Source organism: Zosterops lateralis (assembly GCF_965231275.1).
Source record: "Zosterops lateralis genome assembly, chromosome: 1".
Classification (NCBI taxonomy): domain Eukaryota; kingdom Metazoa; phylum Chordata; class Aves; order Passeriformes; family Zosteropidae; genus Zosterops; species Zosterops lateralis.
The window spans coordinates 119516163-119534994 of NC_139762.1; the positions used below are offsets into that span (position 1 = coordinate 119516163).

The window sequence follows — 18832 nt, forward strand, 5'->3', positions numbered from 1 at the left end:
ATCTCGAGACAGCACACTGAGTGGTCCTGCTGCTTACTGCAGGCATTTAAAACCATAATCTGGTTTGGGCAAGTTGGCAATTTTACAGCTTGAGCTCCTGTCACCACAGGAAAATGCCACAGTAGTGACTATTTCTCATTTCAGAATCTCCCTTTCATCAACACAGTCTGTAAAAAATGCCCAACACCATAACCTCATATGCAACAAGCATTTATCAGATGTCTCACGATCTTTGAGAAAAGGAAAATAAAAATCTGACTTAATTCTGTCCTACTTAACTTCTGACACTTGTTAAAGCATTAAATAACGTTTCTTACTCTCCACTACCATTTCCAAAGATATTCTTGTGAAGAGGCTGAGAGCTGGTGTGAGTGCATAGCATGAGTTATGGGATGACCAAAGGACTCCACTGCATTTAGTTCCTTCTTAGAAGGAACTTCCCAGACACATTAGGAAACAAGGTGTCAGAAGGTACTTCACCTATTTGTCAAGGATTCATAAACTGCCATAAAATAACATATTAACAGAATCTAGCTAAGACAGTGAAAAAAATTTAAATTACACACTTGATTATGGACAACAGGACTCTCCTTCTTAAAGCAGTATCACATGAGTCTCTCAAGGGCCACCAAAAGGTGATAAAAAGAAAAATGGAGTGTTAAGTTCTTCAGGTGGTCCAAAGCTTCTCTACCTGAATAAAGTACTTTTTATTCCTTTTTCTGAAGTCTAAAAAACAGCTGAAACTTTTTAGGTCATGTTTTTGGTAAGTTTTTACTTTCTGCACAGCAATTTAAATTACAAGTACATTTCGTGGTAAAATTTTAATCTACTAAAATATAAATGTGCACAAAAGAAAAACAATTAAGCTTCATTTGCAAAATATATTAAAGCTGCCAATATAAAGTGCACACATGAAAAATTAAGCCTGTAAAAATATATAATGAAAGACATCTGGCACAAATGTCAGCCTTCACATGCTTGTTTTGTCAGCTGTCAAATCATGGTAATATACGATGGTAAAAGGCACACTGACAGCAACATTGCTGATAATTTAAAGAACAATCATAAAACGCATGCATCTACATTGCTACCAAAATAATTGAATAGGGCTGGTGCCCATAGAAAAATATTCATGCTTAATGCTTCTGAATCTCAAATGAAACTCTGTCCTAAATAATTTCTTTTCCACGCAAGGCTTTATGAAAGAGTTACCTGGAGTTATTGCAAGACTTATTACTCATGCAAGCCTTTACAGCTATTGTAGGTAAATACTGTTCCTAAGCAGCAAATGACATGGGGTCAAGGAATGCTTGCTATTCATTATATACTTACCTTTGTCAATAAGAAAAGCATTTTAAAAACATAATGCAAGAGGGAAAAAAAAAATCCTTACAATAATTGCCTGCTTGATTCCATCTCAAAGAGTTAATTATTTTGGTATATCTTGCTGATTAAAAAAAATGATTTTTTCCTATATATCAAACACAAGTTCCAGTTACACTTTGTACTTGAGCACATGAAGCACTAAAACCTCAGGCTGTGGTCCCATTACCATCTTCTTACAGTCCATAAAGACTAACAATAAGTTGGAAGGAAAACGAAAATATTGTATCGATATAGGTTTTGAACTTAGTTTGTTTCTTCATAAAATAATGATTGAGAGCAATCATTTGTACCATGGGATAAAAAAGAAACTTGTCCAAGATTATGCTGCCTATCTGAAGACTTTATATATCATTATAGTCATCATCTCCTGGAAACCAAAAGAGCAGCAGTAATAAGAGTTACTCATAAAGACTCGAACCTAGCTTCCTGTTAAATATATAATCATGTTGCAACAAAAACACATTACTTTTAAATAACCATTCCTTAAAAAGTATGCCTGAATTTTTTCTCGTGTAGTCAGGAAGCTAAATCAGGTCTGCATTTATTCACATACCAGGCACACTGTGACATTTTATTTAAATGCTGAGGAAGGTAAATGAAGACAGTTTTCAGTAGAAAATAAATTTATTTAGTTCGGTTGTTGGGATCCTTTTAATTTGCAAAGTTAATTTCTGCCTTGATGCTATGAAGTAGAAAAGTTTTAGTCTCTCTAAAACTGACTTTCTAGACAGAAGGGAAGACAGGTAAGACTTCAGGGATAAGACTATGACTCTTGGCTTTCAAAGACACTGCAGCAGGCACTGGATTTGGTGAGTCCCAGTGGAAGCTGCAAAGTGATGGTCTTTCCTAAGGAAAACCCCAGTAGGAAAATTTTATTAGGTGTCATTTTATAAGATAAGTTGAAGCAAAGTCTTCCGACCACTGAAAATCAAAAAAATAATGAAGCCTAGGCTAAAACTTGCTGAAGTACAGCTGGCCTCACCAGTAGTATCAGACCTGACCAAAGGCATCTTCTACCACACAGAAATCTGCCATGCACAAAACTGGCCAGTAACAGCCTGAGTTTTTGACACTTGCCTCTACCATGCTACCATTCAGAGAACTTTTCCCCTCAATCATTTTACTGAGTAACACTTAGTACAGACTAACTGCACAAATCTCACTCCTTTCACTCATCCAAACAGCAACTAAGCACATAAGGAAAGTTCTCACAGTGGTATAAGCCTACAATCACTTGTGGCAAAAAATATATACATACATATACCTCACTCTTTTCAGTAGGTTTTTGTTATCACCAAGACTATTACAATGAAGCTTTCCACAGGAGTGGTAGCTCAGTGAAATATTACTGCCGCTTCAAATGCTTTCTGTATAATATCAAATACCACCAAGATATTTAATCAGATTGATTATCTGAGGCTGAAACAAACAACTTGCAGCACTGACAATCAGAATCATTATGGTAGATGTGGGGAAGGACAAATGAAGGCCTGTACTGATCCACTGCCAGAGAACACTACATTTCTTTCTGCCGCTACTTTGAAAATCAAGAGTCTGAGGGAAAAAAGAAGAAAAAGGAAAAAGGAAAAAATGTTCAGATATGACACCATGGCTAATTCATAGATAAAAACAAGACTACAACTACCAGTAGTAATTTTAATTTCATACAATGAAAGTATCTATAATTTCCATATTTAACCTGAATTTCTCAGCGTATGGAGTTTTTCACACTTTTCGATAAAGAAAGGAGCTGTAAATTTTAAATACCCATATACATTTCAGAAGATTATATTAATATTGTACATGTTTTTTCAACAGATTTTGAAGCACATAAGACAGTGTCTTCCTATAACTTATTTCTGATTTTTAATATAAAAAGTCTTCACCCTCATAATCCCCCTGCTGCATGAAAAGGTGTTTCAATCCCCAACTGACAAGCAGAGAGTAAGGAGCACAGAAATTTAGCTTGACAAACATGCACTTCACCGACTTTGTGCCGTCAGCCATCCATAATTTTGCTCTCCCATAATGATTTTCTGATGCCACACGAGGGCTGTCAACAGGTAAGGTCCTTCTTCCACTAACAGGATGACAGTCACATACCCAATGACGTGATTTCTTATACCCCGTAGAAGCACAGTTCCTTTGAGGCAGTGGAAGAAAAGGGCAAACACACACACATTATCCCACAAACGCACATAAACATGTTTTATCTCAGTCATGATCACATGGGTTTCACTTCCTTCAGAAACCAGACTAAAAAGGACGAAGGTAGGGAAGATACATAAATACAAAACTATCAGATTCATTTATTCTCACACCTTTTTATCTCTCTCCTGCTCACTTCCTCAGTAATTTTTGGTGAGCCTTCCTTGTTACATTGTACCAATCATCAAAGACAAGCCTGGGAAACATTCTGGCATCCATGTAATTCTTGTAAAAACACTAGGAAGTATAATCCTCTCAAAACAAGGATCCTAGGGAAATAGGGAAGCAGTATTTTGGCTTTTTACCAACCATTTCACAGCAAAGGTAATTAGTAAGTTACATACCATTGGAAGCAAAATCAGCACAAATCCAGCTTCCCTCACTGCTTGCCCTCTCTTCTAATGATGCCAAGATCGTGACATGCTTACTTAACATAGTTATTGTTTCCAGTTTCAAACCCTTATACTTAATTAAGCTTCAGCTCTCGATGATCTGTCTTAAACAGCCAAACAAACCAAAAATACTCCAACTCCATTACCTCACCTTTCCCCCACCCCCCCTCACTATAGCAACAATGCATGAGAAACACTTCAGAAGGATTTAGGTTGTGTTGAATGGCTGGGATTTGGTTAGTGCATGTGATAAGCTACTTTTGAAATAAATTACACAGCATAACATATGTTTCAGCAACAGTAAGCACCCAGATTCTGGTCAGTCTTTTCATATCAAGAGAACACTATGTATCAGGAGCAAAAGTCTTGACAAAAGTCATCTAAAAAAACAACAAGACGAGTAATAAGTTGTGTTTTATGCATATTAGGTACAGTCTTCCATCACCTGACAAACTGGAAGAGCTGCCTCTCTGTCTCTTGCACAAAAAGCTACTGCCTTTTGGGATCCAAAAGTATCAGACATTTGCAAATGCTTTAAAAGTTTTATATAATACATAATCACACAGGCCTATGCATACATACACCCCCATCCTAAAGGAATTCCATGATTTCCATTCAAATGCTGAAAAGATTCAGAAGAGCTGAAAAGATTGAGACAGTGATCAGCATCTCAATACTCCTTTCAAGAACAAACAGGAAATGATAACTAATGAAAAATTCCAAATATTATTAATACAGGAAAATATGTCCAGCTTTGACAACCAATGCAGTCATGGAATAAACACTTCCATCTTCAGTAGCTGCTAAAACAAACACACTTTTACAGGCTTTGACAGAGAACAGAATTCATTTCCTCTTTACAGCTGCAGTGTTTCAAAGTCAGTTAAACATCAATGTGACAGCCTTACTTGTGAGAGCTCAGACATTTACTATATTATCTTAGCTGGACATGAGCAGAAAGCAGAGACTGTGAAGGCAGAGAAGGCAGGGGGGAGAGAGGGAAATCAAGATTATTTTTCTTAAACACCTTATGAAGTGTTCATCTTAGTTTTTGCCAGAGAGTTATTTTCCTTGTTCATTTATTTTGTATTTAAAGACTCGGCTAATACAAACACAGCACAGATCTGGAAGGCAAAAAGTTCATGAGGATGGAGCTTGTTTGCACAGATACTACTGAGCTACCAACTTCTCTGTGTTGCTCTGTGATAGTCTGCTTCTACAAATGAAATCCAGTTGACTGAGCTATTACCAATGCTTACAAATTAAACTATCTTATTTGCTGCTAGTCATCATCCTACTGATTTTCTCATTAATACCTAGAAGACACACAGTTTAGTCTCTTACCTTAATTCCTGCCACTGACTTTCCTGTATAACCCCCTACCCCACAGGAGCATTGTGAATCTTAATACATATTAATTTCACACAGAGCAACAAGCATGCTAAATACTTAATAGTAAGCAGTTAGGAATATTGGCCAGATGTCAAACCAACCCTAACAATGGCATAGTCCACTAAATTGAGGATCATGAACAAAGATTAGACACTAAATAACTGTAGTAGCCATTTGCAAATTGAGGTTCTGTAGAAACCTGGCTGCTCACATGATTATGGTCCTGTCTACTTCCAGGCGTTCAATTACATTAAACGAAATTAAAAATACATCAATACATGTTCTTACTACTGGTTTCACATGAAAGCAATTTTTGCCATTGGGGGAAATGTTGTGATCACAAAAAGATAAAATCCCTTATGAATTACCTACACAAATGGTTTGCTGAGTGACTAGTTCTTTCATGACAAATGATACCTACAATTCTGAAAGAGTTTTCCATTTGGATTGTGAACATATTTATTACTTCTCTGTGCATGCTATAGGCAAGCTTGAAAAAAAAAAGAAAAATCACCATTCCTTCTTTTATTCTTAGTGGTGTTTTGCACATAAATACTAAAGAAAAGGCACATCTGAAACACAGCTTAAACTACAGATCTACTGTTAAAAAATAAAATGGAGAGAAAACAGTAGCTAGCAAAACCAAAACATTGTCACATGAAACAGTCTGTGTAAATGATGTTATTACATGGTATTCTTTTTTTCTTTCTTGAGCCAAGTTGGAATTTTAGAGAAAGCCTGAGGATTTGTGGCCATATCATTTGGCAAAACATGTAACCTTATATTCAGGAAATCTCCAAATCTCATCTAATCAGACTTTGAGCCACCTTTCACCTTCTGAAGGGTCACTTCACAGTTAAGGGGAAGAGAAATCAAGATGGACTTCATCTGTCAGTAATAAAATCACTCTTCTTCACTCTTCATAGGAGCCCAAATCTGAGGATTTCTATTTCCCAGTAGTACTTTGAAGCTTCTGTCTGGCCACTGACTGACTCCTCATACTCCCCCAAAACACTTTGGTTAATATTTCCCCCTAGGAAAAACAAGAGAAGCAAATAAAACACTCCCTAATGAGCTCTTTAGCCTGTGCTTCTCTAAGCCACCCTCTTCCCCAAAAGCTTGAATTAGTGACCTCCAGGGAATGCTGCCCAAGCCAGACTCAGGGGAGGAGCTGGCCTGTAACTCTGCCTACCACAGAGAGATGATGTGTTTTGATTTAACCATTTACTTGTTAAATCTTGGTGTTTTGGAGGGTTGCAGAAGTTTTTCGGTGCTGAACTGCTGCACTCTCCTCACTCCAGCACCACTATTTTTAGTAACCAGCAAATGGGTGGCTGTAGGACTTCTCCTATCACCAGAAAGCTATCCAGCTTGAAGTGGACAAGCAGCCCAGCTCATGCATGCTAGCAATTCTTCAGATAGAGGCTTGCAAGCCCAGCCCTGCCTGCTTCTGCTGCAACTAGCATTTCATTACATTCATTTTAATGCAGCAGGCAGGCCCTTTTTTTCCTTTTGTAAACAAACCTTTGATTGAAATACTGTAAAATAAATGTGCACCCTTTCTCTCTTTATAAACCTTATTGCACTGTTAGTTACATATGTGTCAGCTCTTAGAGAGCACAAAAAACTTTCATATCCTAAAAACATTCCCTTCCTCTACATGGGTACAAAACTGATGACCATGCTATTTTACTTAGTATTTCCTCCCAAAATTGCAAATCCTCAGACTTGGTCAAGACTTTAATTTACATATCAATTACCAACTTCAGAAACATGATACAAGACATTGAAATACAATTTAAAATTGATTTCAAATTGATACATATCAAACTACACCATAACAAGTACAGCTGCATTAATTTAAAAAAGGAACAAAAAAATTCTCAGAAGCAACAGTAAGTAAATTCTGTTAAATATGATTTTCTAACTATGTACAGACCCCAGTTACTCAAATCAGAAATCTTAAGTGAAATCCAGGCACGTGGTGTGTGGCAGATTGGCAATGGAAAGTTCTGTAGGACAGGCTACACTCAGAACAGTGCTGGAGCTGAGCCCACAACTCATGTCAAAACTGATGTCAGAAAGTCTTGTGAATTTTCTCAGTATAAGCAATGCACGCTGCACAGCTTGTCTCCATTCAGTACTCCTCATCAGTAAAAATGATGCATTATGCTAAGCTTTTCATTGTCTTAATTTATATCCTATGACATCACAAACTATAGATATTTTTTAAAAAATCAGTTTAACTTGTAAAACAGAGAAATAAGCAATCTGCTGAGCTATGACTAGTTTTGTTATATGACTTTTAAAGGTGAAATGTGGCTGAAAAAAAGTAACAGCAACATGCAACGAATTTCCAGTACAAAATAGTGAAAAGTAAAATGTTAGAGCAAATTAATTTTTAGCTGAAATTCCCCTGCTTTTACTCCACCAAATTCAGGCTACTAAATAACTGCCAAATATTCCCTTCATGCATGACACAGCATAAAACAGTTGAGTACTTGTATTTCGGTAATTTGCAAATTAATTTTAAATGTTTTGGCAGGATAAACTTTATATGCATAAACTTGCAAAATATACAAGCTGCTTCTTTTACCTACTTATAAAAAGCAGAACTCCCTTTAGTTCCAGTCACATGAATTTAATTTCATAATCAATTTTATTTTGAAAAAAATACTGATTCTTCCTGTTGGGGCACAAAACATTCATGCAAATAGAAGAAACACAAAATAAAAGCTTCTCCATGTGCAAATAACACTGAAGACAACACAAACAGTAAAACCCTAACCCCAACTCTCCCCCAGTTAAAGAAGACATTTCCTCTTATCCCTCAATTACATTAATCTCCAATTAAAAAGCTGATGGTCACCTAAAAAAAAACAACAAAACAACAAAACAAACCCCCAAAAAACCCAAAACAACAACAATCCCAAACCCAAAAAAACAACAAAATCAAAACAAACAAAAAAAAATCACCACACTACAATTTCTATCTTAATTTAGTTCTTAAAAATAAGCCCTATTCATACAAAGCCTTAGTCACCAGGTCACAATCCTAATTTAAAACAACAGATTTTCCCTTTTGGTTCCATTATAAGGTGATAGCTAGCACCCCTAGTAATTTAAAGACATCCCATTTTCCTTGAGGTTAACCGGACAGCAAATCAAATAATCCCACAGAGGATTTAGAGCAGGCTTGACCCATTACTGAAGTGTTAAATTAGAATTTCAAAGAGTAACTCCATAGTCACCCCTCACAGGGATAATTTTTAATTCTTCTCCTGTGAAATGTGAAGTTAAGTCAATACCTGGTGTTTTATCTCATAACAAAAGCAGACAAAAATACTGCTAATTCAAAACAATCTAGGTTGATTCTTGTTTAATAAAATAGCAAAAGGCCACTGCTTCAATGTTTGATTAGGCAAGTTCTCTCTAGCATTTTTTACAATTTCAGTATTAATTCACATCAGTAGAGAGAAGCAGGCATTTTATTTACATTCTATGAAATTAAATAGATAAATATATCTATTTTCTCAACACAATCCACAAATACCAATGAAACTGAATTTTGTATATACAGAGGATAATGACAATTGGTTCCATTTTACAGCTAAGAATATGAGGAACTTACACTCAAATGATTTGTTTAGTACACTTTTGGCAAACCTGGTACTGAAGAATAAGCCCCTGGCTCTCTAGCACAAGGTCTACCTCCATCCCTATTGTTACCTTTGCAAGTTCATTCCCACGGGTATAATTACAGGGAAATTTCAATCACATGCAGGGGCAAATATTCCAACTTCTCAAATTCTAAAAAACATTCCTGCCACCTTACGTAAACTATTGGTTGAATAAAAAAAAAACAAAAACAAAAAGTTGTCTAAGGCAACGGTATGTTCAATTTTTGTAGCTGACCCTAAGCCAGCCTAAATAAATCATTTTAGCTGCCTGTTCAACACAGCAGCAGAAGCTTAGCACAGCAAGAGCCAGAGAACCCGTCACAGGCATGGCATAAAAGTGGTTGATATCACCTGGTACCCTAAACAAATCAACAAGACAGAACTAAAAACCGATACTGCAAACAGTACAAATTACAACACAGAAAAAACACACATGCAAAAACCCTGCACATTTTTAATTATTAAAATATGCAATAAAAATTCTCATGTTGTTGCAGATATGCACCCTCACAGAAAACCACATTACAATTATTTATTCTCCTCCTCAAGACATAGTCTGTGTAAGAAAACACCAGTTCCCTTTTAGTGACTTCCTTCCCTGACAGTGGTAAGCAAAAACAGTTAAAAACCAATGAAATACAATGTTGTCTTTATATTCAGCTAATGCAAGTGAAATATTAGCAGAAGCAGGTTTGACCCAATATTGGATTTTACGTTTTCATCTTTCCTGTACTGCCAGTTAGCTCAAACTTTCTGCAAGAAACCTTATTTCCCTTCTCAGAATCTTGTCTCTTAAAAAAAGTCCCTACTCCCCCGAGGAAATTCTAAGGGCAGGTTCACAGTCATCCTTTCTCAGCTTCCGCAATACAACTTGAGTAAAAATTATTTACACAAGTGTAACAGAACTGAGCACAGCTCATTTATGAAGAAGTTACCACTATGCTTATACAGCAATATTTCCACAAAATCACAGCAGTAAGAACAGTCTCCAAATCATGTCGACAGCAAGAAAAGTTACAGCATATGGCTCGTCCCAACATAACACAAAGTACTCCCTAGTGGGTTTAAATTTCTATGAGTTCAATTCCACCATTGCTGGCCACTTTATATATAGTTCATATTTTTACTTCTCAATTGCTCTTAGATATCTAAATAGGTCTCATTTTGATCTTTTCAGGTTTTAAAAAAATTCATCAGTCTTACAAGAGGAAATACCTCACACTGACCTTAGCAATAGATTTGGAAAGAAAAGATGGCATATGCAGTGGCAACCATGTGAAACTTTAATTGTATTACATCTTTGTAGTCAAATGCATCCATTTAATTATGGACAATGATACATCTGATACAAGGAGCACAGCTGTGCCTATAATGAATTTTTGATTTCAGTCACTGAAGAGGAAAAACACATATTTTAAAACTGTTAGAAGTTGTGCAAATAGTCAATTCACCAGGAAAAAATGTCCTTGTTTCAGATAGCTTACTTCATGTCGAAGTAGGGTAAGCTATTCAAAGCATTAAGAACATCCACAAGGGGATATAATTGCTAAATATATCTGTGAATGTATACCTTAGCTTCCTTTGCAGTACCTTGTCGAAGAAGAAAACCTTATGGGTAGCAGATAAATAAATTACATCTATAAAAGTAGGCAAGAGAAGAAACTACTGTCCTTTACTGTAGGACACATGAAACAGATAGGGCACTCACCTCCAATGTAGGAAAATCAGTTCTCTGACAAAGTACTTACCCACCAATAAAAAAGCAGAGCTGTTCCAGAGGCAGCAAGCTCTGCTCAGAAACACTGAGCAGCCCAGAGACAGCAGCCACCTCCTAAGACGCAGGAGACTCAAAAGCAAACCTCTGCTCGGAATCAGGAGCAGTGCAATTACCTCCTCCATCTTGTTGTACACCCACATCCCTGTGTTCAGAGGCATGCTGCTATCTGCCCTCCAACTTCTCCTTGCTTCAGCAGAGATGGCTGTGTCCCCAGTGCCAGTGTCCCCAGTGCTGGTGCATTTGCAGGCACAGCTCCTGCAGTCACCCCGGGTGAAGTGGGTGACACTCTCGGCCACAGCTGTAAAACACTGGCAACCTGCCCATCCCCAGCTTGGCACAATGGGGAGAGGCAGGGCTACCCTGGGCCCAGGAGCAGCCAGGGAGTGAGTCCAGAGGCCAGGAAGCAGGGAGCCATCAGCTGTTCCCTCTGCTCAGGGCACAGCCTGTGCCACTGAGATGGTGGCCCTGCAAGAGCCCTCTCCTTGCGCCCTGCAGCAGCTCCTGCTCAGAGCTGCACCCATAGCCACGCAGGTGGCTTCCCTGTGGCTTACTGACTTTTGAGTCTTGCTGTGACTCTAGCCTTGAACTCCAAAACTTTTCATTTCAGAATTTCCTAAGTGAGCCATTATAGCATTTCTGATTAGCAGGGACTTTTCCCCACTTCCTCAATGGAGCTACTTATGAAATTCCAGCCAACTCATTAAGCTAGCCAAAAATAAATTTTCAGTAAGCAATTCCCCCTCAAAAATACACATACAGTAAAAGTCTCACAGAAAATACAAAATACACACACAGAAAGTCTCACAACCATGGATCAAGTTGTCCTGACACAAAACATGGGACTATCCCAAAGCTTTATGAGATTGTATCAGAAGACTACAAAACAGTTTTCCTGGAAGCTGGGGGTGGAAAGAAATAGCTCAGAAACTGAGTGATGAAGCAAACAAGAGGACGAGTAAGAGGCAATATTGATAACTGCTGTTACTGGAATCAAGTTCAGCAGCAGCAGGCTGTTAGGGTTTTTTTCCTTTTTAAGTGCCCACAGTACCTAAAACAGGACCAGAGCACCATATGCATGGTTCCATGCCTGTATTCAAAAATAAATACATACTATTGTGAAACATATGTGCTATATACAAAGCATATTTGGCACTAACCAACTAAGGCTGAAAATTAATAGAACAAATCTATTTAACCATTTAGGTTGTGGCACATAGCCTGTGGTCTATAGTAGTGGTGATAGATGGTTGGGCTAGATAGATGGTGACAGTGGTGAAACAGCAAGTCATATAAGATGGCATGGTTTGGGGTACTTTGGGTTTGGGGTTTTTTTTGCTTACAGAGATTTGTATTGAGTATGTTTTAAGTGTGGCAACAATAGTGTTATACAATTTGACTTGTTGGTATTGGTTCCTCAAATATTGCAATGTTGATGTAGTGGATTGACCGTGGTCTGATGCCAGACACCCACCAAAGACTTCCCTCTTATTCCTTTCTGCAGATGGACAGGGCAAAGAAAGTATAACGAGTTCATGAGTTGAGATAAGAACTGGGAAGAACCACTCACCAAAGACCATCACAGACAAAACAGGTTAGAATCAAAGATATTAATTGAATTTATTCCTAACAAAATCAGAGAAGGATAATGAAAAGTAAAATAAAACCTTAAAAACACCTTCCTTCTTTCCCAGCTCTGCCTTCTCCCCCACCAGTGCAGGAAGAGAGGGAATGGGGGTTACGGTCAGGTCATCACCCTTTGTCTTTGCCACTACTTAGGAAGAGGAATCCTTTCCCTTGCTTCAACATGGAGTTCCTTCAATGGGAGACAGTTCTTTAACTTCTCTAAAGTAGGCCCATTTCAGGAGCAACAGTTCTCTACAAACTGCTGCAATCTGAGTCCATCCCATAGGCAACAGTCTTCCCCAAACTGCTGCAGTGTGGGTCACTTTTCCATGGGGTGCAGTCCTTCAAGGGAGGCTGTTCCCGTGAGTCCTCCACAGGGTCACAAACCCTACCAAAAATCTGCTCTAGCAATGGTCTGCTCCCTCTATAGGCCTGCAGGTCCCTGCCAGGACCCTGCTCCAGCATGGGCCTCCACAGGGTCACAGCCTCCTCTCAGGCACCCACCTGCTCCAGTGTGGGGCTCCCCCACAGGCTCAGGCGGATCTCTGCATCCCCAAGGATCTCCACGGGCTGCAGGGGCACAGCTGCTTCACCATGGCCATCACCACTGGCTGCAGAGCAAAGCAGAGCAATCCCAGCTCTGGTGCCTGGAGCACCTCCTGCCCCTCCTTCTGCACTGACCTTGGTGTCTGCAGTTGTTCCTCTCACATATTCCTGCCCCTCTCCTCTCTGCCTGCAATTACTACTGCACATGGACTTTTTTTTCTTCTTCTTAAATGTTATCTCAGAGGGGATACCACCATTCCTAATTGGCCCAGCCCTGACCAGCAGCACATCTGTCTTTAGCACTGCCAGGGATTGGTTCTGTTGGACAAGCAGGAAGCTTCTGGCAGCTTCTCAAAGAGTCCACCATTACCAAAGCTTGGCCATGCAAATGCAGTACAGCTGATCAAGAGCCTAGAACTTGGATATTGACAAAAGAGTAAGCTCATGAGGAAGACTAAAATCACAGTCGTCAGGGACAAGAAATATTTTAAATATTAGTAGTTATGCACCAAGCTCCGTGTACCATCAGCTGCATAAAAACCCTATTCTGCCACAGGATACATTCTGGAAGTTACATACTGTAACTCGAGACAGAAAAGGTTTTACATGAGTCTGTTCAGCAGGACTAAGCAATAAAAACACAGTTAACCAGGATCTGTGAAGAGAAGCCAAGCAAAAAACCACAACTGAAAACTGAAAGGCCATAAAAATTAACCCAAGTGAAATTTCATGTGTTGGCCACCTACTTTTAGAGAAATGTTGATGGTTTTATCCCATTTTAAAATACGATTAAACTGTGTCACCACACAGTAGTTTCAAGCTCATGACCCAAAGAAAGAAATGCAGGAGATATGTCACTCTCTTAAAGCAGTAAAATAGATACCTAGAGATTGAAGGACAAAGGAATCCAAGGCAAAAAAGGATCTTCAATTCGATGTGTTACTTTTAAGGATAATGTTCTAAAGTTTAAGTGAGAACATTCAAATATAAGCTAAGAAAAATATGCTGGAAAAAAAAGAATAGAAACATTTTAATTCCTCCTGACACTACTACAGCTTCCCTCAAGGAAAAACCAAATTGCAATACCTACCATAAAACTAATTCTTTTCTCAGTTCTAATTTTAAATATTCCTAGTTTGCCTATTGTTGTCATTTTGAAAGATACAGAGTTTGGTGTACAGAGAACATTGTAGTTTATTGATTTGGGATTACTTTACTGAAGGAAGAAAAGTACTCATAATGAAAAAAAGGCAAGAATCTGGACCATAAAAACAGATGTTGGAATAGGAGAACAGAGCATAATCTTCATTTATTATGGCCACAGTTGCAAACAGTTTTAGCAACACATTTACACACTGGCAAATATTGTGTACAGAAGAGTGTCGGTACCCTTTTTGGGTTGTGGAGAGATGACTAGAGGAGGTTTCTGTGACATATTTGAATAGTTAGAGCCCTGCACAATGATACTGTAATACTCACCAATATTTCTAAATCATTTGCATAATACTGAACTTCTGTGACTTACCTAGGACCTTTCATTTGAATTTTTCAACATCCAAAGTTTGTTTTAAAAAGGAAACCTGCAATTTTTGCAGTCCAGTTAATATAAAAGCAAATTAATCACAGAGAAATACATTGTACAACACTTTATATTACAATCACCTACAAATTTCCTTACCATTATAGCAGATAAGTCTTCTGAGTCTAACATCCCCACAATGTGGTATTAGAAAAATTCACCCACTTTAATGTACACAAATATCCATGAACCTCAAAGTATTGTACTATAATGCTGTCAAATAAACAGACTACTGGAATTCAATTTCCAGAAAGCCAAGGCAAAATTTACTGGCCTTCATCTGAAATACCAGTGTCATTTTCAAGCCCTGTATTTAATTAATACTATTTACTGTCAAGAGCCAAGCTGTGTAAATATTTCACTCTTCCCAATTCAGGGACTAAAGGCAGGCCCAGAGGAAAATCTGCCCAAGTAAATGCATCTCATCTTCTTTGATGATGCAAGTGCTCAGCTGTCCTGTTCTTGACCCCTCTAGAATTCCTAGGCTCCAATACTGGTGATACAATGTCATCAATCTATATATAAAATATACATTGATTTTCCACAGATGATAATGACAGCTATTCCTTCTGCTAATGCTAATACAGTATAACTTTGTCCATATAAAAAGGTTCCTATCAAGGTAAGAAATGAAAAATCTCAGCAAAGTCCATTACAAAGTCAAAACCAATATTTAAGAAGTGAATAAAATCAAGTTAGCAATCCCATTTCCTAAATATTTTTATTTATCTCACTGAAACTGCAATGTTCAAAATAATCTTCCAGGATATAACTACATACAAAAGGCAAGCTTCAATCAATTGAATGAGCATTTTCAACAGTCCTGGATATATATTAAGTTTGGTTCCATCAATGCAGTAAAAAGTTCACTGACAGAGCACTCCATTTAAATCCATTTACAGTAGGTAATGAGTTTTACATATATAAGAATAGTTTAATCCAGCTTTACAATGAATTTGAGCATTGTGGCCTCAAAACTACAAAAGTATTTTAAAAGTACTTAAATTACTAACAAATCTAGTTTTGCTAGTTGCAAGCATATTTCTCTCTACAGTACTCTAGATTTTCATAAAATTTAAAGGAAAGAAATGCAACATCCTACATTTGTGTAAATTGCAACTCTTCCACAAAATAATGTTTTTCATCAACTCCCAGTTCCAAGTTTAGGAAAAAAAAGCTTTTAGGGTGCAATTGTATAAATCTCAATAGATGCTCATTTCCTAATACTTCAGTCCTTGTCGTACCACCCACACAGAACTTCACTCTCAGATTAGGAGTATCATTTTAACTCTGATTACATTAAATTCACCATAATCAAGCATCCACTTTTACAAGCATCTTCATAGGCAATTCATGTTAACTAATGTCACTACTCAACAGCACTGACTGAACACAGAATAATCTTATCACAGTTTATGCAAAACACAACTTCCCAGTTTTGAGGTCTAGCAATGAAAACACATTCCCTTTATTTATCACAAACCAACTCAATGTAGATTAAGTACCCCTCACAGAGAAGACCAGATTCATTAATGTTTACACATACCTTTATTTTATTTCAGCTTCTGTGGGAATTAGGATGCTCTGAACTGATTTGAGTTCTAGGTAAGCACTGTTCCAGCCCTGCATTGCAAGGTCACAGAAGTGAGCTCTGCCTTATTCAGGTTTGATACTTGGAATCTACTGTAAGTTCCTTATTTGCATCCTTAAATTAATACCCAAGGCTCTTAACTTGTTTTGATATAAGGCAGTTTTATTTTCAGTATTGCACTTTATTTTCTGACAGCATTCCCTTTACACAAACATGTATTAGGAGACACAGTCAAAAATGAGACATTTGTCAAAATTTTCTGTATCTACTACAGCTGTAAACAACAAGGACTATAACTCAGAATGAATAGACACACAAATATTTTCTATCACACTTGACACTAACTACAACAGAAACGACAACGAAATCACTGCAAGTTGGATGGAAACAGACTCTCCAGATCAAGAGTGACAGAAAATTGAGATTTCTCTAATGTACGTTCTTTTTGCTGAGAAGTATTCCTTACAAATAAAACCACTTCACAAAAAAAGGAGAGAAAGAGAGAGAGAAGAAAAAATGTTTTCTGACTGGTAACTTTTAGACTGGAAATTAAACCAGATTTTTTAATCTGTTTTAGTTTTTTGCAAGTCTAAACTTATCATCCCTCTAATTGTATCCCCTTTTCTGTTAGCACACAGCAGCTGCTTCCACTACCTCAACTAATATGAAAAATAGACCAAATAAGCTTTAACTAGTAGTTTCATTTTCCAAAAAACTTGATACAGTGGTAGACAAGCTGAATGTGCACAATTTCAGTCAGAGTTGTGGTACAGGCTCACAACATACAGTCAAAACCAAAATCTATAATTCCACAAGCAACACTAGTCAAAAGCCAAGGCCAGGATTTCTTAAATGACACTCCAACTGATGTATCCTTCCAACACTAGTGTAATTCCAGATGGGTATTCTGGTTAAAATAAACAGCCACAGCTCTTTGATCTTGCAACAGAGAAGGTGAATGTGCAAGTATGTCAAATAATAAGACTGAAGCCCTGGACACTCAAAAATCAATAGACAGATTTCCAAGGATTCAATGGAACCAAGATTTTAAACTATCCCTTAGCTTATGAAACCTACTTTTGCTGAACTGTCTACAACAGGAACACAGAGATAACCACACACTTTAAAGCAAAAGGATATTTTGAGTGAAAACTACCTCTCTGCTTCACCCTTGCCCTCTAAACCCTTTAATGGCATCCATTTTTTACAGTGGTTTATTCCTCAATGTTATCACCATAGACTTCATATGCAAATATTCATGTCCTTTTTGCTCTTAAAGGTTTTGAACTTCCTAAACACAGCAACTGTGTTTTGGTCTGTAAAGTTACCAGATTATTTTCTATCACTGTATCAACCAAATCCATAGTTTTGGTGCAGAATGCAGCAACAGTAAGGAAAAGATGGGGTTTTTTCTCCACATAAATTAATTAGAAAAAAACCACAAGCAATTATATGAAAATTGCTCTTTATTTTAATATTTCCCTAATGCATTCAGTTTTTTAATCGAAAATTGAAATTGAGACAACTGAAAACAAACATACTATCAACTTGACAACAAAATTTCATGTTCTCTATAGAGAATCCTGGCAGTGACATTTTTCTCTTTATTACACACACCTAACTCATTCTGAGTGCTATTCACTAGGAAAACAATATTTTAGAGTCTTTGCATTTTTTTAAACAATTTGCTTAAATGATTACAAAAGCAGATTATCATTGAGAAAACCTCCACATTATGATTATGCAGTTCAGGTAAGTAGTGTAAATAAGTAAAAATTAATATGGTGTAAGTAATAAATGTAAATAAGTAATAACATCTCTGTGGCTAAGTATTTTCAAGTTAATATGAAACAAAAACAAATTATTAACCAGAATTATAAACTTCATTGAAAAGAATGAACTCCAGATTGTTTTATCTGAACTGAAAAGGGAAAAGACAGAAAAAAAAAAAAAAAAGCACTGGAAAACTGCTTAATCTATTTTCTCATTCACTGATGCTAGAAAATTAGGAAAGTTTAAAGAAAAGCATTGTTAGCTTGCAAGAACTGCTGAACATAATTAACAAAAGAGGAAATGATACCTGATGGGGGCATACATAATTTTACCATATTTGGTTGGCATTTTATAAACAGCCATCTCCCAAACAACTAAAAACTCCTTCAGCAGGCTCATTTCCCACCTCTATATTTAGTGTACCAGCCTCAAAAATACATATTTCTGACCTTAATAAGTCACTCTATGTGTTAAAAGACAACATTTATTCATGAGTACACTGAAAAGGTTCTCACATAAAATCTCGAATGCATATTTGTTGCAAAAGATTTATATCGAGTGAATATACTGGTATATCAAACATACCTAAAATAAAACCACAGCATTTGTATTCTACTTTCTTTCAGTGCAATACCAAACTATTATTAGTCTGCATTTAAACAATCCGCAGGGGTCTCCTTTTCTAATTCTCAGTGGTATTATCCCTTCTTGAGAGCAGAGTTAAACAGGCACAGCACTGCCTGATGGAGTCATCAGACAGTAATTCTTGAGCAACAAGCAGTTTAAGTCATCAGTGTCATTATACCAATTTCAACCCTCAATTTAAGTAATTTATTAGTGCACAGAGTTGGATGGAAAAGCTTGTATTATTTCATATTCAACCTT

General features: G+C 37.2%; 1 protein-coding gene across 4 annotated transcripts in view; it reads right to left on the bottom strand.

Annotated features, from left to right (window-relative positions):
• NCOA2 (nuclear receptor coactivator 2) overlaps positions 1-18832 on the bottom strand; it is a 189176-nt gene that overhangs the window by 160197 nt on the left and 10147 nt on the right. The window lies entirely within an intron of this gene.